General features: G+C 43.1%; 1 long non-coding RNA gene across 7 annotated transcripts in view; it reads left to right on the plus strand.

The window, feature by feature from the left end:
* Nucleotides 1–26,787, plus strand: part of LOC308534188 — a 63,403-nt gene extending 36,616 nt beyond the window's left edge. For all 7 annotated transcript variants that reach the window (XR_013997171.1, XR_013997172.1, XR_013997173.1 and 4 more), the window contains one exon: nucleotides 25,292–26,787. This is a non-coding gene — a long non-coding RNA (uncharacterized lncRNA). The remainder of the gene's footprint in view (nucleotides 1–25,291) is intronic.
* The last annotated feature ends 272 nt before the right edge of the window (nucleotides 26,788–27,059 follow it).

Raw genomic sequence — 27,059 nt, forward strand, 5'->3', positions numbered from 1 at the left:
GGCCCTTTACCTGGCCTATGCCAGGAATTTCCTCTTGACTTTCACTGGATGAATTTAGAACTATCCTTCCCAGCCAGTATTATAGCAAGAACCACACTGGTTGTTTTAAGAGGGCGGTGAATCTAATGTATGTGTACCTTCAGCAAGTGTTTCTTGATCATAAAATGTTAGCTTTAGGGAGAGTTTTAAATAGCTTAACCTCTCGTCTAATACTGGCAGTTCTGACAAATGGTCACCAGCCAAGACTGTTATTTGTTATAAGAAGGAGCTCCCCATGGAGTCGGGCAGCCCATCTCGGTGCTGGACAGCTCTCATTGTAACACTTGCTTCTTGAGGTTCTTTGGCGCCTCCGAGAATGTCTACGCCTCTCCATGTCACAAGCCTTCACACATTCGGCGGCTGGTAATGCATCCCAATCAGCTGTCACAAGGTCTTGCAATGATTTTTCAAATCACATCGAGTAAGTAAATGCACGAACGCTTGAAAATTAACCACAGTTACCTCTGGAAGGTAAGATTATGGTTCTGTTTTTATTTTCCTCCTTACATGTAAATTCCAATCTTACAATGAATATTTAGTAACAAGGACAATAGCAATTCTTTTTATTGAGTTTACTCTAGATGCCAGTCCTGGCCTGCGTATATAACTTTCCTACCGTAACCCTGAGAGATAGGAACTATAATCATTTCCTTTGTACACATGAAGAGACAAGAGGGATTAAGTAAGTTGCCAAGGGCACCCAGCTAAGTCAGTGGCTGAAAAGAAATTGGAACTCAGCTTTCCTGATTCTTAACCATCCCTCTTATAACAAGAAAAACAATGATTTCTTTTTGTTTGTTTTAGTGTGGTGTCCCAAAATTGATACAGTATGTCCGTTTGATCTGAACAGCGTAAAGTACACTGCAATGATTACACCCTTTGATCTGGACACAGGACAATCTAATAATGCCCCTTGGACTGTGTTTGATTTTTCATCTGTGATAGATTACTGTCTCATATAGAGCTTTCAGAAAATCCTTTGGTTCTTGTTTTCTTTTTCCCCTTGACTCACTCCCTCTTCTCCCCTCCTCCTCTGTCACCCCACCACCTCTTACACCTCTAGCAATCATTTTAGCATCCTAGCTGTTAACACTTTTCTCCATGCTCATATAATCACATATAGACAAATCACAAATGCACACATACTTAATATAGATATTTTTGTCATTTGAAAAGTGACTGCATTTTGCCTCTTTTAATTAAAACAATTTCTTGTGTAAAATTTCTCTAAATCAGCTGGTGGAGTACCAGTTCATTCCCTAGTTTAATGGATCTTCTAAAATGTGGATGTACGATAATTTTTGCAGCTATTCCCCTATTGATGGGCATGCATAGTACTTACAGTTTGTGTGTTGTCACTTACAACGCTGCACTCATAAATATCCTTGTACATGTGTTTCACCATGTGTATACTTCAATAGTTTTATTGAAACTCGTGGTTTTATTTCAATAGGATAGATTCTTAGAACTGAGATTGTTGGGCCAAAGGGTATAAATGTTTTTAAAATAATAGATATTGCCTGATTGCTTTCCATTATATATTACAATCGCAGTACATGAAAATGCCCTTTCCCCCACATCCCTACAGTGTATTTAGCACCCATTCTAGTTAAATCCCCATGTAACAAGAACTCCAGGAAAATACTTAAATATAATAAAGATTATTTACTACAAATCAACAGTAATTTTTTTAAAAATATATATTTTATTGATTTTTTTACAGAGAGGAAGGGAGAGGGATAGAGAGCCAGAAACATTGATGAGAGAGAAACATCGATCAGCTGCCTCCTGCACACCCCCCACTGGGTATGTGCCCGCAACCAAGGTACATGCCCTTGACCGGAATCGAACCCGGGACCCTTCAGTCCGAAGGCCGACTCTCCATCCACTGAGCCAAACCGGTCAGGGCAGTAATTCTAATCCTAAATGACAAAATGGTAAAACTTTAATTCAAAATCAGAAACTACACATTGAGTTGTTAATTAAATACATCTCCCATGTCTTTTTTACTCTTAATTTTTTTTTTAAATATATTTTATTGATTTTTTACAGAGAGAAAGGGAGAGAGATAGAGAGTTAGAAGCATCTATGAGAGAGAAACATCAATCAGCTGCCTCCTGCACATCTCCTACTGGGGATATGCCTGCAACCAAGGTACATGCCCTTGACCGGAATCGAACCTGGGACCTTTCAGTCCGCAGGCTGACGCTCTATCCACTGAGCCAAACCGGTTTCGGCAATTTTAAATTTATGTATAACACACAAGTAAAAGTGTGCCCAAATCATAAGTACACAGATCAGTGAAATGCTGAAAATAAACACATCCATATCACCACCACCCAGGTAAAAAAAATAGACATTACCAGTACCCCAAAAGCTTTCATGTCCCCTCCCAATCATTGCCCCCTTTTTCCTTCCTCAAGAGGATAGTTTTGCAATACACAGAAATAGAATCATGGAGCCTGTATTCTTTTGTATGTGTGTCTGGCTTATTTCCCTTGATGTTATTTTTGTGAAGTTTCTCCACGTTGCACATAGCAATAGTTCCCTCATTTTTATTGCTGTACAATAGTTCATTTTATGAATAATATAAAATGAAATTAATTATCCATTCTATTTTAAAAAATTTTTTATTGACTTTCGAGAGGAAGGGAGAGGGAGAGAGAGATAGAAACATCACTGATGAGAGAGAATAATTGGCTGCCTTCTGCACTCCCCTCCCCGCATTGGGGATAGAGCCTGCAACTGGGCATGTGCCCTGACCAGGAATTGACCTGTGACCTCCTGGTTCATAGGCTGATGCTCAACCACTGAGCCACACCGGCTAGGTCATTATATTTTTGATAGACTTTCATAAGTACACAAATCAATAAGTACACAGATTTCAACGTGCTATTCACTTTGTAATTACTATGGGTTTTTTTTCATGCCTATAGATTTATCTCATTGTTTTCAAATGTTGCATAACATTTTACAAGATGAACTATATGAATATTTATCTTTGGGGGGGGATAGTGGGCATTGTGGGTGACTTTTCCTGCCTTTTATTTAGAACTGTATTAATGTTGCTATGCTGTTGTGTAATTAATCTTTATTTAATTAAAAAAAGGAAGAAAGAAAAAGAACCAACCCTTAGGGTGTGGTTTGTAGTAATAAATTCAATAGGGTTCTCTGGGAGTCAGGAATGACTGAGAAGGGGCATTTGAATGTGCCGATTCAGGAGTAGATAATGGCCCCTAATTACAATTTCAATGGAGACCAAAGGCAAGTTAAGAAGTGAAGGTAACTGCCCGGGCAGATGTTGTTGGAGGAGTTGCCAAAGACAAGTACAGACAGGGCAGAATCTTTAAAAGAGCTATCAAGTTGGGCAAAGCCTTAGTTCGGTCTTGGAAAGGCACAGACAAAGCAGGTGTACACTCTACCCCCTCGGCTATTTCAATTGTAAATCTAAAGAGGACCAGATTAACAGTGGAGAGTTGGGAGCATCCTAAGAGAGCTTCTCCACCTTTTTCTTTCCATTTCTTTCCAAAGGGAGCGAAGGCTGAGTCTTCATAAATTATGTTCTTGAGAGGTGAGAAACAGGGTAATTGGGGAAAGGAGAAAGCCATTCGATTGTAAATTCCTCACATTTCACCCATTAGCAAAACTTGTTTGTGTCAAGCTGGCTCTTTGAGAAAATGTGGGGCCATGGGAAAAATGAGGTACACTTCAAATCCTGAAGTCAGATTTGAGCAAACATGTCAAATTCGCGGCTTAGGATCCAGTGGCCGCGAGTTTGACATGCTTGCCTTAGAGCTTCCCCAGAAGGCTGTTTGTTTTGAGGAAGAGAGTGGAGAGAACACATCACAGGAAAAGATGGCAGTTAGGTTGTTGAACAGAAATGCCTCTAGGTAAAACTGTTGAGTTTGACAGTTACCCTTTTCCTGTGTAGTCCTGGAAGTAACGTTCCCATCTTTGCTTACTGTAAGGATTATCCCTCGCTGGGAGGAATTTCCTGTTAGGTCCAAGGGGAAGGTGGTGCCAGACCTGTGCAGATCTATTTTAGACAAAGCTTTGCATCTTTCCACACTTCTCAAATCAGACCATGTAAAGAGCACCTAGAAGCCTCACTGTTCAGGCTGAATCAAGGTCTTCTGGATCCTTCATGGGGGGTCAGGCTTGCTCGGGGTCAGAGGAGGGAGAGAGAAAGTGACTTTTCATATTATATCTTTTGAATTTTGTATTATGAACATTATTCAAAAAAAATTAAGTTGTTTTAAAGACTTGATTAAGGTCACGAAGAGAAATATTGGGTTTGTTCGCTGATCAGCATAGCCTCCTGGATTTACTTCATTTCAGACCCTATTTGTTCATTTGATTTGTGATTTCATAGTGTTTTTGAAGTTTTAGTTTTAGGGACCTCTTCCGGCAAACCACACCCCCAATCCAAGTTAACAAATGTCATCTAAATAAGTAAAGTTTATGTGTGTCATCTCTTTTTCTTCCACTGCACTTTTGTTTTTCATCAGCAAACAAAACACCTTGTTAAACAGACAAGCTTGAGATCTGAATCACAGGCAGATGCCAGCCCTGCTGTTTAGTAGCTCTTCGACCTTGCTGATCATGTAAAACATTTTTGGGGGTGGGGGTAGAAAGGGGTCAGAAGATTTGACTTTGGGTGGTGGGCACATAATGCAATATATAGATGATGTATCATAGAATTGTATAATTGAAACCGATATAATCTTATTAATCAATGTTACCCAATACATTTAATTTAGGAAAAATACTCTGGGGTTCAGTTTCCCCATGTGGGGCTGTGGAAGGTGTACTCACAAGGTAAGGAATCAAAGGGTGTGGGTTCAGCTGGCTCTGCCACTTTGTTGCTGTCCGATCCTGGACATGCCTGGCCTGTAAGTGTCTGTTTCTAGAAAATGGAGATAAATCTTATTATCGGGGAGACTGGAAAAGAGAGATGAGAGATATGAGATGTTTCCAGGACATATCAGCTGTCAAGTCATGCTAGCGTCTATCTTTTCTTTCCTCTCCACCTTCTTCTTTCTGTTTTTTTCTGTTTCCTTTAACTTTGTGAAACCTGCCTGTTACCGCGACCCCCTACCTTTCAGGGTGCTTTGTAAACTGGTTGGTTCAGCACCAGGCAGACATTGGGCCCCAGGCTGTGAATTTCTCTGGCCTCTCTAAATTGCGCTTGAATGCCACAGGGGAGCTCTGTTTTTCTAGAAGGAATTTAATTAAGCTTTTCTTGCAGCTCCACCCAGCAGCATGCTGGGGTGGGACTTCCCTCCAAAAGTCCTCCCCACCTGTCACAAAGGGTTCAGCATCAGGAGCCACCTGGGTGTTGCTTTGAGGAGCCACCTGGGTGCTGCCTTACTCCCTCAGGGCAAGAGCAGCAGCTCAGGCCTTTAAAACACACTGTTAAGACCCATTTCACACATGGAAGCCAAATTGGTGGTGATGATGATGTTAATAATAGTAATAATGCTAATCATCATCATCATCATCATCATAAACCATACCTGCTGTTCACTCTGTGTGCTGTGATTTGGAAGAATCAGAATGCATTCAGCCCAGTACTTAATTGTATTATTAAAGACTAGAGGCCTGGTGCACCTGGGGGGTGGGGGATGGGGGGTGGGGAGGGGTCCCTTAGCTAGCCCTGCCACCCAATCGCCCCTCTGCTGCTGGTTGCCACTGCCCCCCCCCCCCATCTCCATCCTCTTCCTCTGCCCGCTGGCACGCACCTTGGCTGGCCTGGTGCCGCCTGCTGGCCGACCAGTCCTTCCGCCGTTCGGTCGATTTGCATATTACGCTTTTATTACATAGGATTTTATTGCATGTCTGTCTCCTCTGAAGTTTTACTTCTACAGGCACATCTAGGTGTAAAAGTAAAGTCCTGAAGGAAGCACACTAAGAGATGGATAAAGAGAAGACAGTTAACCGAAAGACGAAAGACGAGGCATTTTAATTAGTTTAGAGATGAATCGGGAGGGTAAAAAATGAGTCAGAGGTGTAAGTGGAAGTTTAGAAGAATTCATCAGGGTACTTACTTTGGCCACTCAGTCCATTTGTAACCTTTCTTAAACAAGCTACTCTCCCTGGGCCTCAAGATGAGAATTGGTGAAATAATATCTAACACCTTTTAGCGCCAACATTCCTAAGCCAGATGCTTACAGATTGAAACTCTTCTGGGTCAGCCTGTCCTCTTCTGTGGACAAGGGGGAGGAGATTAAGGGTCCTAGTTCTGATAGAGCAACTAGCATATGCTAGGCACTGTGTGAGAGGTTTTATGTACATTAATGCATACATTAACTCCTAGCACAGAATTGCTCTGTTAATTTGGCTAGTTGTCTTCAAACAGGTAAGCACACAAGCCAGGAGTACTATCACAAGAAAATAAAGCAATAGACAAAGAAGTGTGTGTATAAATTTATATATATACATATATATTAATATCTTTATTGATTTCAGAGAGGAAGAGAGAGTGAGAGAGAGAAACATCAATGATGAGAGAGAATCATTGGTCATCTGCCTCCTGCACACCCACTACTGGGGGTTGAGCCCACAACCTGGGCATGTGCCCTTGACTGGAATCGAATCCAGGACCCTTCAGTCCGCAGGCTGATGCTCGATCCACTGAGCAAAATCAGCTAGGGCTATAAATTATACTTATAAATATGATTACTATAAATAATTTTTACATATATAAGTTATATATTTATGTGTGGTGCCTAATTTAAATTTTACATTAGGGGTGTAAATTTTTTATTTTTTATTATTTTTTAAAATACATTTTTATTGATTTTTAGAAAGAGAGGAAGGGAGAGGGAGAGAAACATTGATGTGAGAGAGAAACTTTGATCTGTTGCCTCCTGCACATACCTTGACCTGTAACCTGCGTATGTGCCCTGACCAGGAATTGAACCAGCAACCTTTTGGTACATGGGACAGTGCCCAACAAACTGAGCTACACTGGCCAGGAGGTGTAAAATTTTTAAAAGAGAGTTGAGACATTATCTTAGACACTGGAAATAAAATAATCACAGTTAACCTGCCAAACATATTTTACTTGGGGTAATTTAGAGTTCATAATATATCTAAATCAAGTTTCATGTATAAATTACAAATGAGCAAAAAGAAAAGGAAAGAAAGCCCCCAAGGGTCCCAGACTGCGAGGGGGTGCAGGCCCAGCTGAGGCACCCCCACCCCCCCACCCCGAGTGTACAAATTTCATGCACTAGACCTCTAGTGTGTGTGTGTGTGTGTGTGTGTGTGTGCGTGTGTGTGTGTGTGTACATTAATGTATGTGTATGTGTAAAGAAAAAAGAGACTAGAAAGAGTGAGGAGAAAGTCGCATTCAGTGACTACAACGCATTTTAGGCAGGACACTTTTCAAAATGCAACAGGCAGAACTGGAAGTTGAACCACGTGTGGATTCCAGTGCAGGGCAGCAGGCCACCTCCACCTCAGTAAATACTGCTGACTGACTGGGTCTGGCTCTGGCCCGCCTGCCAGGGACAGCCAGACACAGGAAACCTGACAAATTATTAGCAACTTTCACTTCTTTATTTTTATTCTTTATTACTCACCAATCCCCCTGTACCCTCGTAATGGCTGGCAACAGGAGTTTCTCTTTATATACAGTAGCGAGGACATACTTTCTCGCCTCTTTCCTTTGGAAGGGACAGTGTCAAGGACATGTTCAGACCTGGTCAGAGAATGTAACATCAGAGAGACTGCTGCTATATTTACCCCTACTTGCCTTTCAGGCAAAGCAATTAGTATGATGAGAAACAGCAGAGACAGACTGGCCAGGGTATGGCCAGAGAATAAAAACATTGAAGTTTAAAGGTCTGTATGATTTTTACATTGCAGTAAATTTTTCTGAGGCTAAATTTCACTTTCCTCTTTTCATTTCTAAAAATTCTTGGTGGAAAAAGAAAAAAATTCTTGGTGGAGAATCAAAGTTCCAGCCATGTTTGTGATTTTGTTTGCTTATTTGTTTAAGAATATAAATTGAAATCCACATTTATTTAAAAATATTCTCTCTTAGGAGAGAGTTAAAGAGACTTATTACTTCATCCCAGGCCTAGAGACCTGCATTTGCTAACCCATTCCAGGCTGTCACCACAGCCTTGAGGAGAGAGAGACTAAAGGAGAATGACAAGCAGAGGGTCACTGAGGTGCTTGGATCTGGACGTTTCTATATTGGCCTCTGCTGCACTCACACCCCTAACCCCTTCTGGACCAATTATTTTTATCTTCCAGGCCTCAGTTTCCTGCTCAGTAAAATAGGAAGAGGCAATTCCATTTCACTTGGAGAGGTATTGGTAGGAGAAGAAATATGAGTACAGTCTTGAGGGGGGAAGGAAGGGTTATTCAGCTATGGTGCAATTCCTGGACTGGGAATTGAACCCGAGGCACTTTGCTCTGAGGGTCAGTGCTCTAACCACTGGGAAAAGTTGGCCAGGGCTTGGAGTATATTTAATTTATTCTATTCTATTCTATTCTATTCTATTCTATTCTATTCTATTCTATTCTATTATTTTGTTTTATTTTATTTTATTTTTGCAATATATTTTAAGTGCTGGTAGACAACAGAGTAAGATATCTACCCTTAAGGCGTTAACAATCTGGTAACTAGTTAACAAAAAAACAAAACAAAACAAAAATTTACAAAGAACCTTAACCCCCAGGCAGCAAATGATAAGAGCCCAGGTTTCAGCTAAAAGAATGTTGAAGGAGTTAGAGGACTGGGGGAAGATCCAAAGGAAGAAGCAGCATTTGAGATAGAGAATAAAGAATAAAGAAAGATGTGGAGGAACCCAAGCTCAGGATGAGTTCAGGGGAGTAGTGAGCAATCTGGTGTAGGCAGAGAGGAATGGGTGGTAAGTTGGGTTCACATTGGAGAGGTTATGTGAGGTCTGCGCTGAGTTCCATAGGTATCACAGATGTTCAGTTAGGAGCACGCAACTTGATGAAAGTAGTGCTTCACGGCAGTTTCTGTGGCAGTTGCAGTGGCGGAGGGCACACACTGGAGAGATAAAAGGAGCAGGTGCTTGAGTGAGGGTGATGGCGTTGCCGGTGGAAGTGGGGCCCTTGCAGTGTTGTGAGAAAAGCATTTTCAGGGACCCACAAGGGAGAATGCGGCCTGGTGATAAGATATACTTGTGGCACCAGATGCAAAATCAAAGGAGTGCCCCTGCGGGTCCCAGTGTCCCATCTCCGTCCATCCCGCATGGAAAAAGTCCAATCTTGCCTTCGTCAGGGCCAGAAATAGGACCAGTATCCAGAGTTCTGTGCCATGTCAAGGCTAGTTCAGTTCAACCTTTCCCCCATCGGCTAGCTTAGTCTGTGTTCCCTGCCCAGCTGCACTTGGGCTGGCGCTGTGTCCAGGCCTGCACTTGGAGCCTGAGCAGTCTGCCCCAGGCCCCAGGGGACTGCCAGAGCCACATGGCCACTTCAGAGAGAACATGCAAACAAACACGATGAGCCAGTGTGGGGGACGGGGGTGGGGAGGAGAGCTCTTTGTTAGCTGGGATTATATTATCTTGGGCTTGGGAAGGACCAGAAAGTTTTTCAAAATGACCAATCAACTTCTGAAGCTTTCGTGGCCTTCCGATGGGTCCACCTCCTAACCAGCCTGTTCTTTTCCCAGGCGAGACTGACAGGCTTCTGTGGTGGCCACGGTGGCTCCTACTGTGCATGTGCTCACCTCCCCTTTATTGTTCTATCCCTCCCCAGTGATCTGGGGGGAAGGAAGGTAGTTCTGGGGGAGTGTGTGAAGCTCGGACTTCCTAGGGAAGCAAGCCTATGTCCCCTAGTAGATTATGCTGAATAATGTCTTGTTTCCCCTGCTCCCTCCCTTTACTAATATCTAGCTGCCTAATACCTGCTAACAATGGCAGAGCATCACAAAGTCTTCCTTAATTAGTCACCCACAGTGAACCTCTGTGTCAAATTCTGTGAAAGGGAGAACTTTCCTCCTAGCACTTACATATTCAGTATTTATACTTACCCAAGTCTGATTTGGGTGAGTCTTTCCCAAGCATGATTCCTGACTCCCCATTAGAGGTTGAGCTTCCTGAAAACAGGGCCTTTATTTCACCTTCCTCCTCTGTGCCAGCAGCCCAAATGCCTTCTAAACTGTGATTCAGAGTGAAGAGATTGGCACATGCCCTCCAGACCCAGCCTACACTTTCCTTCTGCTTTTGTTTCAGGCATTTGCAACTCATCCAAAACATTCATAATTCTGAGGGTGAAAAAAAAGAAAATAATCAGTAGGCAGATGGGGGAGGAAGAGATGTGCCTGTGTCATAGTCAGACACCAACTTTGGGTTATGGTCCTTTAAAAAAAAAGTTAAGAGCATTGATTAAGCAGATATTAGGTCAGGCATCTTGCACTTCAAATGCATGATTTCATTGCATCCAGTTAGCAATCCTATGAGATAGCAACTATTATATTTCATAGATGAGAAAGCTGATGCACAGAAAAGTTCTGTAATTTGGTCAGTAACTGATGGCAAGTGACAGACTCAGGATTTGAATCAGTTCTTCAATCCGTTCCTTTCTCTTCCAACATAGTAGCAGTTTACTGAAGGAGTTGATGCTTCAGATTAAGATTTTGTTACTGGTGATTAAGTTGCAAAGTCCTAACCTTTCACTGCTAAGTAGCTCTCAAGGGTGGATCTTATTTAAAAAAATTTTTTTTTTTTATTTTAGAGAGGAAGGAATGAAAGAGAGATAGAAACATCAATGATGAGAGAGAATCATTGATCGGCTGCCTCCTGCACGCCCCACACAGGGGATCAAGCCCGCAACCCTGGCCTGTGCCCTGACCAGGAATTAAACCATAACCTCCTGGTTCAAAGGTCCCATGCTCATGCCAGCTGAGCTCAAGGGTGGATCTTTTTTTTTTTTTTAAATATATTTTATTAATTTTTTACAGAGAGGAAGGGAGAGGGATAGAGAGAAACATCGATGAGAGAGAAACATCGATCAGTTGCCTCCTGCACATCTCCCACTGGGGATGTGCCCGCAACCCAGGTACATGCCCTTGACCGGAATCGAACCTGGGACTCTTCAGTCCGAAGGCCGACGCTCTATCTACTGAGCCAAGCCGGTTAGGGCTCGAGGATGGATCTTAATGTTTCTGAAGGCTTTAGCCTACCAGACAAGTATCATTTATTAATTACTTCCATTTCCCATAAGACAACCAGGCCTACTGCACTGAGTTGATGGGACTCCAGACAAAAACAAAGGAATGGTAGTAGCCTAAAAAGACAGTTTTTATGCAGCTTCTTTGAGATGGAGAGAACAGCTCTCAGTCCTTTTTGTAGGTTAGCAGAAGTCCTGGACCACCACTGGAAATCCCTGCTCCAACCTTGTGTGTGAGAATGCTTGAGTGTCTGGTATTTAGAGAGCGCCATGTGATGGCTGAGGGAGCTGCAGCAGAAGAGAGGGCACCTGAGGAGACGAGAGAGAGGAAGGGATGGCAGGAGAGAGACAGCGAGGGGGAGAGAGAGCCATTCTGGGTGTTCTCTGCCTTGAGGATGATGCCTGTAGCTTTTAGCCAACTGATGGAATTAGAGCCTGTTTCAGTTCAGTCCTGAAGGCAGTGTGGGAGGGAGGATTCAGAAGAGGGTCACATTCAGATTTTAATTCCTGCCTTTCCTCACTACCTGCATAATTTCTGCATCTCATGGAATTAAATAGTTATTTCGCAGGATTATCCCATCTGAGATAGAATATGTTAAAGAGAATTTCTGGCTTAGCAGGTGTTGAATAAAGGCCATTTATTAAAAGTCTTGAGAACTACCATTTTGTATTGGCTTAAGAACCTCAGAATTAGACAACTTGCATAATTCACACTTTCTTATGAATTTCAAGTCTGTTATCTCTGAGAAGTAATCATTGAAATAAACTAGAAAGACCTCAGATATTTTTAGTATATGATAGTGGTCAGCCAAACAAGGGGAAAGATGGACTGGCAAGAAATAAAGAGAGATCAATTTTAATAGCACAAAACAGTAAGCTAACTACAGAAAAGGGGGGAAGGAACAGAAGAACACCAGAAAGGTACAAAATAGAAATCCTTGAAAGAATCCTTCCTGCCCTGGCTGGTTTGGCTCAGTGGATAGAGCATCAGCCTGTGGACTGAAGGGTCCTGGGTTCGATTCCAGTCAAGGACACATGCCCGGGTTGCAGGCTCGATCCCCAGTGGGGGGCATGCAAGAGGCAGCCGATCAATGACTCTCTCTCATTATTGATGTTTCTATCTCTCCCTCTCCCTTCCTCTCTGGAATCAATAAAAAAAAAATTATAAAAAAAAAAGAATCCTTCCCCACCTTCCCAGCCTTAAATCTCTGATCTGTCTGTTGCCTCTATTTCACCAAGTTGGGAAGAACACTGACATTTTTGGAGCTGTTCCCTCCAGCCCCGCCCCTGCTCTTCTCCTTTGGTTATATATCACTCCGCTTCCTGCCCCTTTACAACTCCTCCCTACCCCCATCCTGGTGCACCTACATATCTCTGCAGGCACTGGACCTAAATACTGCTGGGTGTCTGGTTCACACCTCTTTCTACCCATCTTTGGTGGTCTGCACATGTGCCCCTCTCACGCTTGGAGCCAAGAAGTGTGTGTTGGAATGGGGTCTGGGTCAGGTTGAATAACAGGGTGGAATGATTATCTGCAGGAGCCCAAATCTTCCCACAGAGGCAAATCAGTATAAATTGAAAACATATATTTTAATCCCAAACATGTTTCAGCTCATGTTAGAGGAAGGTATACGAGTTTATTATTATTTTCTTTCTTTCTTTCTTTCTTTCTTTCTTTCTTTCTTTCTTTCTTTCTTTCTTTCTTCCTTTCTTTCTTTCTTCCTCCCTCCCTCCCTCCCTCCCTCCCTCCCTCCCTCCCTCTCTTTCTTTCTTTCTTTCTTTCTTTCTTTCTTTCTTTCTTTCTTTCTTCTCTTATATATTTTTATTGATTTCAGAGAGGAAGGGAGAGGGAGACAGAGATAGAAACATCAATGATGAGAGTGAATCATCAATCGGCTGCCTCCTGCAGTCCTGCACATCCCTACTAGGGATCAAGCCTGCAACCTGGGCATGTGTCCTGACTGGGAATTGAACCATGACGCCCTGGTTCATAGGTCGACACTCAACCACTGAGCCACGCTGGCTGAGCAAGAGTTTATATTATTTAGAGTCAAAGGGGATCATGAACTTTTAAGTTTGAGAATCACTGGTCAATAGAATCAGAAGTGTCTCCCATTACCCACTAATTTCAATTACCACTGGTACCCACGTATATGGGTACAGAAGTGAGTCAGCAACCACCTGAGGCTGTGTGACTCCAACGTGAGTAAGTGGTGTTCCTCGCAGGGAGCAGGGGTGGAAGTGGGAGAAGAGGAAGCTGAAGACTGGTCTGGCCCTTTCCTGGAAGAGTCTGGTTCTGAGTCACAGCCCCTGTAGATTTCCGCCTCTGCTGCTGACAGAAATGACGTTAGCCAGAACTGTTTTTCTCCTGCTTCTTTCTAAAAGAGTTTTAAAAACCATGTACTCACTTACACATTTTAAAGTTGACATCTAACATTTTTCATTGCATTTCAGCATTACCCCAAATGTCTTCAGACCCCAAGATTTCTCTTGGCCTTGCCCCTTTGTCTCCTGGTGAACTCATATTTCCCCCCTTCAAATCTCAGTGCAGCCCCCTCTTTCAGGATGCCTTCCCTGCCCTCTGATGGCCTTGAGGGCTTTTTGCTATCTCCATGCTGTGCTCTTACTGCATTTCTGTACGTTTGCTCTTACATGTTTGTTTGTCTCTCCAATTAACCAGGGCTCCTTGAGGGCTAGGACTAGGTGTATCAGCGAATATACATGCCCAGTGTCTAATTCGAGGTGTGGATGGAGTAGGTGCTCAGATGAAGATTGTTGAATTGAATGTCATGCCATTTGGAGAAACTTAGAGTGAAAAAAGATGATAAGCGAACCCCTGGTTTTGGACAATGTCATAAATGGGGTTGGGAGGTGGTAAGAAGTGTCCACGGATACTTTTCTCTGTCCTGTTATCTTCTGGTGCATGAACAGAAGTGAGTGGCTGTCCTTAAATCGCTCTAAGTGCCTCTGGGTGCTTGACCCTCTTGGGCAGCGGTTCTCAACCTGTGGGTCGCAACCCCTTTGGGGGTCGAACGACCCTTTCACAGGGGTTGCCTAAGACCATCGGAAAACACATATATAATTACATATTGTTTTTGTGATCAATCACTATGCTTTAATCATGTTCAATTTGTAACAATGAAATTGGTGGTCACCACAACATGAGGAACTGTATTTGTGACATTAGGAAGGTTGAGAACCACTGCTCTTGAGGCTAATCAGCTCATTCCACAAGTCTGTGACTAGAGGCTCTGAGTGTTCAGGGTGCTGAGGAGGGGACAGAGGCTCTGGGCACAAGCTGTGGAACACAGCTGGGGTCACACAGGTAGAATCTACATCTGCCCAGAGGTGTAGGGACACCTTCTGTGATTATCCTGACAGCTGAGATGAAGAATCAGTCGGTGGACAGCCATCCTCCTCCAAACAATGCTGGGTTGATACAGTCTCTGCTCTGTTGCCAAGGGGAGGGAGCAGCAATAGGCTGACCTATGAAACCTTCTGGCTTGGACTTAGGAGGGTCTGGACTGACTCTTCTGGGTGAGTTCATCTTATCAGGATTTTATCCAAGCAAGCCCTTAACCAGATCCTCACCGTCTATTCAGTGCATTTGATGTGTAACAGTGCTGCTGAAATGGGGTCCACCGCTCACCGCATGAGAATGCCTTGGGTGTGTTAAGAATGCAAATCAGAATTCCTGGGTGAGGCCCAGGAAGCTGTATTTTAACAAGTGTCGATTATTTTCTCTAGGAAAGTTTGGAGAACACTGCTATACTGGATACACCTCTTCCCCCCCCCGCCCCCACCTCTCTCCCGCGCGCGCGCGCGCGCGCGCGCGCACACACACACACACACACCTGCCTTCAGCTCCCTCGGCTGCTAATGCCACTGGGTCCTTTCCCTGCAGTCTCCCTCAGCAGGGCCGTGAGGTTTGTTTTTCTCCACTGTGGACCTTGTTCATTTCCTGCTGCCTCCAAGAGGCTGGGAGAGGGGAGAGGGCAAGAATGAAGGCAGGAGGGAGGGGGAAGGGCTAACTAAGGCAGTGGAGATTTCAAGAATGAAAAGGAACATGCTTAGTGACAATGCTCCTTTGTGAAGAGTAAGCTTTATGTTGATGGAGCTGCAAGTCATTAGCAACCCAGCCACAGGGTGGTGAGCTGACCTGGTCTTTCTCTAGGGCCAGTTCGCCCTCTGCTGCCGACAGATAAATAACACTAGGGACTTGGGAACTTTCCAGGAAAGAGGAAGAGTCCCTGGGGCTGGGGCGGAGAGAAGATGTGACCAGGGCCAAGAGGTCACAGAGTCACCACTTCAGGCAGTAGAAGACTCTTCTTAGGATCTGGTTTGCAGGGAAGGAAGAAGTAGCCAGTTCAGTGGGTGTTTCCAGGACCCAGCCAAACCCCAACAGTGGGTTCAGCCAACATCTCCACCAGCTCCCGTGAGCCCAAGCTCCCATTTGATTTGGCTCTGCAACCATGGTTTCCCCCTTCTTATTCTTACCACACGTTGAAAAGGAGTGTTTAAAATAGGAAGAGGGATTAAAAAGGGGGGGGGGGCAAATTTTTGGTGTGGAGGCATCCAGGGGCAATTGGTAAAATCTCAGACTTTTTAAAAATCTAATTTTCGGCCCTGACCGGTTTGGCTCAGTAGATAGAGCGTCGGCCTGCGGACTGAAGGGTCCCGGGTTCGATTCCGATCAAGGGCATGTACCTTGGTTGCTGCCACACCCCCATGGGAGGTGTGCAGAAGGCAGCTGATCGATGTTTCTAACTCTCTATCCCTCTCCCTTCCTCTCTGTAAAAAATCAATAAAATATGTTTTTAAAAAATCTAATTTTCAGCATGTTTCTCTTGTCCCCATGAAAGCACTGGGTCTTTCCTCTTTCTTCTCTTGGCAGGGAATTCTTACCCCACAGATGTGAGTCAGCGCTTCTTTATTGCCCCATTTTATTGCTCTCGGGAGCTCTGGTTCATGTGGGTCAGGAAGAGAGCAAAGATTTGAGAAGAAAAGCTCAAGCACAGCAGTTGCTGCTGCCAGCCTGGGGCAGTGACCCATTTCCTGTAGTCCTTGCTTCTGCCCTTCCCAGCTCTGATTGGAGCTGGCCACCAGCGGGCCACACCCCTGCACTCTCACCCTTTGGATTCTTGCAGAGCATAGGATTCCTGGGGAGATACCCTCAGGGTCAGACCTGGAAAATTGCTGAACCTGCCCCAAAGGAGCTAGGCTGGAGTGGAGGAAGGAAGGAGGAGGAGAGGGTGGGAGAAGGGGAGGTGAGGAGTGGGGTGAAGATGGGAGTGCAGTGAGACCCTCTGGCTCTTCCCAAACATCCTCATGTACAGAGTAAGTCAACCTATGTGATGCCAAGCCCCACAACCGAAAGAGATACCTTTGGATAAAAATTGGGTTGTTTGGTTGGTTTGGGGTCTACATGAGACCCAATATCTGTATCTTCAGATAACCACATTTGGATAATTTTATCTGTAAGCCCCCAGATATATGCTGGTTATCTATTTCTATTAAAATCAAAGTACTTTAACTCAGCCAGCGTGGCTCAGTATTTGAGCATTGACCTATAAACCAGGAGGTCATGGTTCGATTCCTGGTCAGGGCACATGCCCAGGTTGCAAGCTCCATCCCCAGTAAGAGAGGGTGTAGCAGGCAGCTGATCAATGATTCTCTCTCGTCACTGATATTTCCATTTTTTTCTCCCTTTCTCTCTGAAATCAATAAAAATATATTTAAAAATTTCTTCTTGAGAAGTTGTGGTAAAAATATAAGGGTGTCAGACGGAAACATTAAAACATTATAAATGTCATAAATGGGAAAATGACAGATTCTGGAACCTCATACCAGGAAGTAGGATATTGATCACGGGGGGAAAATTCCTGTGATTTAAATAGTTGTTTTGTGGACCCTTCAAAAAGAAAGATGTTGACACTTGAAATGAATATGAGTTTTCTGGAACTATTTCATGTCAAGTTATCTATATTTTATTTTATGATAAAGTTACTAGGAGTGTGAATTAGAGCAATGCCATAGTTACATTCTGTCTTGATTTTAGCAAGACATTTACAGAGTAAGTTGACATCATTGAGGAAATGATGAAAGATGTGACAAGGTTCTAATATTGTTTGCTGGGCTGTATGGGTTGAATAGCTTGTGTCAATGTGAACTGATTCAGGGCCTTTGACCCTATTCTACTTGGTGTTTTTATCAAGGACTTAAGAAAGCATTTTATTTAAATTTGTAGATGACAAACTTGGGAGCAAAATTTAATGAATTACATAGTAGGGTTAAGATTTTAAAAAGTCTTGTTATTTTGGAATAATTACTCCAAACCAATAAGAATATTATTATATCCTGGAATTAAATCTAGAAACAAATTGAACAGGTAGGAGCTTTTGGATGATGGTTCAAAAGAAAACCCTATGACAATCTCTGAGGTGGGGCTTCATTATTTCCAGTGTAACTGCTAAAAACAAGCAAACAAACAAACAAACAAACAAAAAAGGGAAAGAGCTCTCCCCTGGGTGGCCCCTCTGGAGCCCTGTATATGGATTGATGTGCCATTCTTTAGGAAGATCCTTAAAAATTGTGGGATATTCAATGGTGATAACACTGTGCAAGGGGCTTTAGAATACATTTTCTCAGATAATTTTTTTTAAAGTTTTTATTTATATTTAGAGCGAGGAAGGGAGAGGGGATAGAGATAGAAACATCATCGATCGGCTGCCTCCCATACACCCCCATACTGGGGATTGAGCCCACAAGCCTAGCATGTGCCCTGACCGAGAATTGAACCAGTAACTTCTTGGTTCATGGATTGACACTCAACCACTTAGCCACACCAGCCTGGCTCTCATATAAGTCTTACAATAATTTTGTGTGATAGCTATCCCTATCATTTCACAAGCAAAGGAACTGGGGCATAAGATTAAGCATTTGTCCTAAATTATACAATTATAATTAAGATTTGTACACAGATCTGGCAGATGTTCCCACCCATATGCTTTGAAGAATGACCAGGTCAGTATGGCTCTGTATGGTCCTGGAGCAGGTCCTCTATCTAAATTCTTTTAGGCATTTAGGGGAGAGGTCAAAGGCTTTTCTGAGTCTTTTGTTTCTTAAAAATAGCCAGTTTAAAATAATCGCTATCCCAAAGAGGCATCTTTTGGGGTGGCAAACTCTCTTCCTCCTTAGTCCTAAATTAAACTGTGCCTTAACACAAATGGTTAAGAGTCAGGATATGCATTTAAAAATATTTTTAGTGTCATGTGGAAAATACGGCTCTAGGCTAGGGGGTATAATTAGGACAAAAATGTTGATCAGTATCAGCAAAGACTTGATACATAGAACTGTCCCAGAATGGACTGAGCTGCTTAGGAAAAAAGTGTGTGTGCATGTGTCCAGGCTCTGCGTGCTGGGATGTGGCAGTGACCAAAGTCACGCCCTCAGGGAGTTTCTTGACAGTGTTTCAGAGTTGCTTACAAAGTGTATTTAAGGTAGCTGGTGACTCACTCTGGATTCCTCCCAGGAGTGATGACATTTGAGTTGGGTCTGTACTAGGTGGAAACTTGGACTGGTGAATTCTATGATTCTTCTTTGTAAATAGTTAGATAATTTGATGTTTTAAGGTTTTATGCAAATGTTAGCGCACATGTTACCACTGTCACTCTAGCCACATTCCCTCTTTAGTCATTCACAGTTGTTGCTGTTTTTGTTTAACAGTTATTCAAATAAGATTGGCCTATATGTCGACATTATCTTTTTTAAAGATTATTTATTTATGTATTTGTTATCCTTTTTATTGAATTTACTGGGGTGACGCTGGTCAACAAAATTATAAAGGTTTAGGTGCATAATTCCACAACACATCATCTGTACACTGTGCAGTGTATTCACCACCCTAATCAAATCTTCTTCCATCACCTTTATCCCCCCCATGCATACCTCCCCCACCTCCCCTCCATAGTCTTGTACACAAACATTCAGAGCAGTTTTATTTGTAATAGACAAAAACTAGAAATGCTCAAATGTCCATCAATGATAAATAAACATTTTGAGGTACATCCCATACCCTGGAATATTACTCAGCAATAAAAAGGAATGAAATATTGATGCATGCAATAGCATGATGGACCGCAAAATAATTATATCACATGAGAGAAGCCAGGCAAAAAAAAAAGTACATGTTGTGCTATTTAATTTACATAAAACTCTAGACTATGTAAACTAATCTATAGTGACAGAAGGCAGATCAGAGGTTGCCTGTGGATAGAGTTGGTGGGTGTTGGGAATGGATTACAAGGGGCACAAGGACACTTTGGGGAGTAAGGAAAGGTACATTATCTTTTAAAAAATGTGTATTTTTATTGATTTTAGAGAGAGGAAGGGAGATGAAACATCGACGAGTGAAACATCAATCAGCTGCCTCCTGCACGCGTCCTACTGGGGATCGAGTCCTAACCTTCTGGTTCATGGGCCAATGCTCAACCACGGAGCCACACTGGCTGGGCGGTACATTATCTTGATCATGGTTATGGTTTCACAGGTGTATATGCATGTGTCAAAACTCACCCAGTTGTAAACTTTAAATATGTAGGCAGTTAATGATATGTCAATTACATCTCAATAAAGCTGAAATTTAAAAAAGAAAATGTGGAAAGGGACAATATAGGACACTGTAAGCAGCAATGACCTCTGAAGTTAGGACTGTGGAAAGAATTACTTAATTTTCCCTTTTAGTGCTGTTTAAATTTTTATGGGAAAAATAAGTAAAAAATGAAAAGTTTAAAAAATAAAACTATTTATACAAGCAACAATAAATAAATAAAAATCAGGCTGTTTGGAGCCCAGAAGTTAATGGATTTGGAAAAACTTCAGAATGGTTGCATGTAGAACAGAAAAGCTGCTATAAGATCTGTTCAGAGATGACCTAGTTACCGAGACTGCAAAGGCTGAGCTGGAAGCTCTTTCAAAGGTCTCCTCTCGGTCCTCTTCCCTTGCAGCAAAGTCTTGGGGACTCAGCTGCAATGAGAGAATAGCCGCCTGCCTCTCTCGGATTGCCTTAGAGATTTGGGGGTTAAGAAACCTGGTCATTGTTCAAGTTCAACAATGAGTAATTAGCACTTAGAACTTAGAGAATAATTCATCGGCTGCCTCCTGCACACCCCACACTGGGGATAGAGCCTGAAACCTGGGTATGTGCCCTTGACTGGAATCACACCCAGGACCCTTCAGTCCACTCTAGCCACTGAGCCAGACCAGCTAGGGCTTAATATATTTGTATTGATTTCAGAGGGAAGGGAAGGGAAGGGAGAGAGAGGGAGAGAGAGGGAGAGAGAGAAAGATCAATGATGAGAGAGAGCCATTGATCGGCTGCCTCCTGCACACCCCACACTAGGGAACAAGCCTGCAGCCTGGGCATGTGCCCTGACTGGGAATCGAAATGTGACCTCCTGGTTCATAGGTCAATGCTCAATCACTGAGCCACACTGGCCAGGCTCATTGGTTCTTAGTAGCCTCCCAGACTTCACACTCATGGCAGCCTCTATTTAATCCTGTGATTCTCAGCTCCTCAAAGATTGTGATTTCAGTAGCCGAGACTTCAGTGTTCTGATTCAGCTCACCCGATCATTCCAGTGGGCAGCTGGGCTGAGGACTGTTGCTTTACTCTCATTATTGCCACTTCTTCAGTCATAGTTACGAGAACATGTAGCTGAACTATGTTGAATGTAAACAAATAGGAAGAATTTGGCCAACATATTGAAGGGACCAAAGTTCTGCCACCTAAGGCTGCTTTGGGGGACATTGATTTAAGCTGTTTATTAAGAAATGAGACTCAGAAAGAACCTTTGACCCTCTCCCCTTTCCCGCCCAATAGATTTGGAAAGAGAAACTGCTTCAGGAAGGAGATCTTAGGATGTCAACTCAGCTTAATTTGAACTGAGTTTGGTAGGTAGAGGGCTTCAGAAGGGGCCCATTAGCTAGACACCCCTTGTGTCCCATAGCTCCTGGGTCACCAGCAGGCATTTTCCCGCCCTGTGTGCTCTTCCTCTGCTTCCTGTGAAGCGCGCATTCTCACTTCTGCAATCTAATACCCTCATTCCCTTCCTCTTTCTCCTTTGTCCAGAACTGTCTTATATCCCCAGTGTTGTCTCACTCTCTTTGGAATTTTCATTTCCATGTGAATTCCCCGTGCACATGTATTAAAACTTTGATTTTTCTCCTGTTAATCTGTTAATCTGATGATCAGTCCAGCCAGAATTTAGAAGGTGGGAGGGAAAATATTAATATTTTTTTATCCCCCACAATATACTTAAAATTAACAGTAACTAACACTATGGAGACATATATATTCCAGGCACATTGCAAGGTGTTTTACATGCATTATCTCATTTCATCCATTCAGCAATCTTATGACGTAGAGAATATTATCTTTTTCACAGGTAAGAAAGCTGAGGCCCAAAGAACTTAATTTAATTGTCCAAGGTCATGGATCTAGTGTGTGCCTGAGACAGGACTCGAACCCAGGTGTTTCTGACTCCAAAATCCCTTGCACTTAACTCATTTTACACAGTGTTTGTCCCAGAATCATAACTATAAGGGATTAATTTATAGTTCATTTCCCAATCTTTTCTGATTGATCTCTCACACTTTTGTAAGGGATCTGTCAGGGCCTGTAAGGTGACATTCACTGAGGTTTTGTTTTTAAATGACCTCTTAGAGTCTCCTGCACCATCTACCACCTTTTATACACACTGTATTGTACTCAAGGTAATCACGCCTAGTATTTATCTATAGGTAGAAAATGAGGTGTGATCCAAGTGTTCACAAATTACACTTAGCGTTTATGTCTATACACACACCCTGTATTTAAACACATATAAAAGTTATAGATGTAGTACAAGGGACAGAACGTTGATTTAGAGTTCCGCTTTTGACTAGCACTGTGACCTTAGACAAACACCCATATTTGTTAGTCTGCTTTTATAATCTCTAAAATGGGGAGACAATGCTTGCTTTTTCTAACTGTGACTATCTGAGGTTTGAATGAGATCCCAAACCTAGCAAGGAGTCTCGACCATACATTTTTTTTTTTTTTGCTGGCTAATGAGCTGTCCATGTGAACTCTAGTAAATGTGTATGACGTGTCTTCCTCACCTTTTATAGATAACGTTGCATCTCTGTGCATCCCAGTTGATGAGCCATAAATTTCCCTCCCCTTGTTTACGGACAAACCTCTGGAGTTCTGTGTAATGTGCGTGGGTCAGGCGTTGTGAGCTTAAATAGAAAGCAGGGGAAAGAACAGAAGGAAAGAGTGGGAGAGGCATTTTTACAACTTACAGACTAGCATTTTTATTTTTAATTTTTATTTTTTACTACAAAACAAGTCACTGTTGGCTGGGATGGGAGAAATGGGCCCTTTTATACACTGTTGGTGGGAGTGTTCATTGGTCTACAATTTTGGAGAGCTAGTTATCAAATTAAAGACCAACATATCAATCCCATTTGTACTAGATAATAAAAAATTAAAAAGTGTAAACTCATATTTCTACCAAGATTTAGTAGAAAAAAAGGTATGAGAAGATAGACAACAGATAGTTAACGGTGGCTAACCCTGGGAGAAGTTCCACTTTTTACTTTATATTCTTCTGCACAGTTTGCACTTGCAGACAAGCATTTATTATTATTATTTTTTGCAAAAAGACAAAAGAAGCCCAGAGCAGAGGCCAGTGGATGTGCGCAGATCAGCTGTGCTCCGGTGTCCTTACTCCCTGGCCCACAGTCCCAGGAGGGCGCTGACCCCTGCCTGGCAGGCCCTCGGCGTGCTGTTTTGCAGTCCATTACTAGCTGCTTAAGCAGCAGGTTCCCGGTGGCTGGTCAGCTGGAACCTGCTTCTGGAAGACAAACAGGAAGGACGCAGCTGTCAGTGGCCTCACTGACAGGAAAATAATTTAAATCTTAAAACATTGAGGAAAACTTCCTGCCTCTGCCTGGAGAGGGGAGTGAGCCAGACAGAGGTGGCCCTGAAGGAAGCCTTGCATTTGCGGGTATGGCCAGCTTCCAGCCTCGGGTCCTCCGCACGTGGTGAGGCTGCGGGTCCACAGGCGAAGTCTCACTGGGTCCTGATCCCTTAGGTTTAACTGGAGCTCTCTCCTCTTATGCAAGACCAGAGGCCCCGTGCAGCTCTCGGCTCTTATGCAAGAGGCCTGCAGGACCTCAGGGCAAAGAGAGATTAGGGGCGGCAATACAATAGGGTAAGACTCAGGTAGGTGGACAGCGGATCCTTGCTCTGACACTTTCTAATTGGGTGGCCTTAGGCAAATTATGTCACCTCTCTGAACCTGTATTTCCTTACCTGTAAGATAGGGAAAACCAGCCTACTTGTATTATAGGGTTGGAGGTGCTGCTACCTCTAAAGGGCTTAGCTCTCTCCGCCTGGTATAGAAGGTGCTCAATTAATGCCACAGTTATGTTTGCTTGGAGCCTCATTTCCTACCACTCCCCGCAGTGGCTGTGATTAAGAATTTGGGCTCTGTTATTTATTACAAGTGTGACTTTGGACGGACCCCTTTGGGGCTCAGTTTTCTCGTGGGCAATATGAGCGTAAGGATTCCCATCTCATGACCCTTGTGAAGATTAACGGAGATAGGTACATATTACAGTGAAATGCCTGGAACATAGGCTGTTACAATTTGCTGATGAAATATTAGCATGTTTCCTATAAAAAATACAAGTTTCATAAAACCATCTTCCAAATCCCTGCCTGCCCTGGCCTCAGACTCTCAGAAAACGAGCTGCTGGTTCCAGTCTGAAGGTGTCTTGAGCTCCTGTGTTTCAGGATGTTGCTGTCTCAACCGCTTCCTTCTCACTCTTCCGGCTTCTCTTTCCCTCCCTGCCAGGAGGCCTCTCATTAGTCCAATTAATAAACTGCTACTGTCATCTCAGCAGGGTCCCTTGGGGATGTACATTATGCTGGGGAAGTGAGGTGGGGGAGCTGCAGGGACACCCTCATTTCCACTGGGGAGTGGAACAAGGAACCAGGATTGGCAGCAGATGGGCCTCCCTGGGCGGGGTCTCCTGGGACATCATCAGGATAATCAGTGAGAGCTTCATTATTCAGAATGAGAGTCTGGCAGTTTGGCAGAGCACCAGGGTCCCTTTCAGGGACTGGAAGGTTCTGCCCTGGAGATAATGACAACCCTGAGGCCTCTGGCCTTCAGCTCTCTCTTGGGCATGCGCATACACACATGTTCATGTGCCAGCATGCGCATCAGTTCCCTGGGCTTTCACTCAGCTGAAGAGTTTGTGGGTACATTCCAGGCCTGGAAGGTGGCAAACAGGGTGAGCTTGGAGGGCCCAGAAACGCACGCACGACTGCGCCTGCTGATTGCTGAGAATAATCAAACCCTGAGGTTCCCAAGAGCTTATTAAACTGTCACAATGCCTCATCCAGAGTGACAGTACGTTCTCTCCCAGTCTTAGAAGGATAAAGGATAATGGGACTAACAAGTTAGCTCAGAAGCTCAGGCTGCCCAGGGACAGGCTGGTTTGTTGGGTGCACAATGGAGTCAGCATTTTCAACCCCAAAACGAGATTATGCTGAGACTGGGGAGGGAGCCAGGTGTGTGTGTGTGTGTGTGTGTGTGTGTGAGAGAGAGAGAGAGAGAGAGAGAGAGAGAGAGAGAGAGGTGTATCATGCGGTCATGGTTTGTTGGGAAATCAGCCCAGTTATTCCCGCAATCAGTTACATTGTACATACCTGTTCAGGCCTCTATTTAGGCAAAAGGGGGTCCATATCAAACTGGTTCTGCTGACACCTGGCTCCTCCCTGCTGCACTGTCAGCACTCCCGTTCACCACCTAGAGTTATGAGCTCCAATGCTGGCCTCATTCCCAGGTGAATGTGGGTTGTTTGCCTTTATCTCATTGATTTGTAGGCCTTTTTTTTTTTTTCTTTTTCTTCAAATTCTGGGTAATTTGTTGGTTATGTACGTTGCAAATATCTTTTTGTGGTGTCTTTTGTGAGTGAATTTTTATTTTAATCTGTTCAAATGTATCCTTTTCTTTTATGGTTAATGATTTTTTTCTCTTTTCAGGTATCCTTTGCTACTCCAAAGTGGAAAAAATAGTCTTCACTAATTCTCTTCTAAAAGCTGCGTGGCTTTGCCTCCCATGTGTAGGTCTGGAATTGATTTTTGCATGTGATGTGAGAAAGGATCCAGTTTCATTTCTTCCCATATGATTATCTGATGATCTCAGCCCCATTTATGGAAAAGCCTGTCCTTTCTCCCCTGCTCTGAAGTTCCACCTGCGCCATAAATCACATGTCCCATGAAGTCTCTGATATGCACCCAAAGTCTATTAAACTTACGCTTTGGCGACATTATACTTCTTAATTACTATAGCTTTCAAAACCTATCTTGATATTTGGTGAAGCAAGTTCTTCCACATTCGCCCCCCCCTCCCGCCCCCGCCCCCCGCATCCACCCTCCGCCTTCCCCGCCGCCCCCCCCACCAACAACCCAAGAGTATCTTGGTTACTATTTTGTCCTTGCACTGCCATGTCCATTGGGAATTTTTATTGGAATTGTATAAATCTACAAAGCAACCTGGAAGAATTGATACCTTTATAATAACAATTCTTTCAGTCTAAAAGCATAGTATAACTCTCCATCTACTTAGGTCTTTTAAAAATACTTTCTAAAAAATATGTTTTTATTTTTTAAAATAGATTTGTATTGATTTCAGAGAGAAAGGGAGAGGGAGAGAGAGATAGAAACATCAGTGATGAGAGAATCATTAATTGGCTGCCTCTTGCACACCCCACACTGGGGTTCGAGCCTGCAATTGAAGCATGTGGCCTGAAAGGGAATCGAACCGTGACCGCTTGGTTCATCGGTGGATGCTCAACCACTGAGCCACACCCATTGGGCTAAAATACTTTTAAATAACATTTTGTAGTGTTCTCCATATACTTTTTCTCTTGCTCTTCTTGTTTGATCTAGGTATCTTAGATTTTATTGCTATTGCATATGCTAGCTTTGAAAAAAACATATATTATAGTTGATGATTTATTAGAATAATATTGATGTATGTTGATCTCATAGTCATAACCTTGTTGAACCTTTTTACTGGTTCCAATCATTTACCTGAAGATGCTTTATGCTTTTTTTCTCCAGATAAAAAACAGAAAAAGAGTTTTAAAAGTATAATTGTGACTCCAAACCTACCATGGAAAGATTGATTTCAGTTACTTTCTAGGACAATCCTGTGACCTAGGCATTGCCAGTCTCTTTAACCTGCAGGTTTTTAATTTGAAGAATCAGGAAACCCATAGTCATGTCAGCCAGCCTGTCTCGGGTGAATTTGTTTCCTCCTCAGCAATAACTGTCTTACCAATTTCACAGTCATTGAGGGAATAAACAAAGTAACAGATGCAAAGGCTCGTTGAAAAGTATAAAAGCTAAAGTCTTATTCATAATCTTGGATATAATACATAGCTGAGTGAGCATAAGGTGGTTGATCATCACTGTTCCTAGTAGGCTTTCCATAGCCTCTGCTTCAGGATAAATAAAAAATGTCCTCATACCCAGCCTTCACTTTGTTGACTGTTCAACACTTTATCTACATGTTCTGTTTGCTTTTCTGTGAGTGTGTATATAAGATAGCATTCTCCAAAACAGAGGAAAGAAGAGTATTTTCCTTAGAGACGTGCCTTGCAGGTGCTGTCCCATCATTTATTGAACTCGAAGCTAGAATAGAAACTGGAGGTACACAGATGAATGAATGAACAGGGCCTCTGCCTTCAGGATGGTCCGTGGTCCTTCTGCCCATAGTGACGACATGATTCCTGTTAGAGCGGAG

This window comes from Myotis nattereri, assembly GCF_964212035.1.
Source record: "Myotis nattereri genome assembly, chromosome: 18".
Taxonomy (NCBI): domain Eukaryota; kingdom Metazoa; phylum Chordata; class Mammalia; order Chiroptera; family Vespertilionidae; genus Myotis; species Myotis nattereri.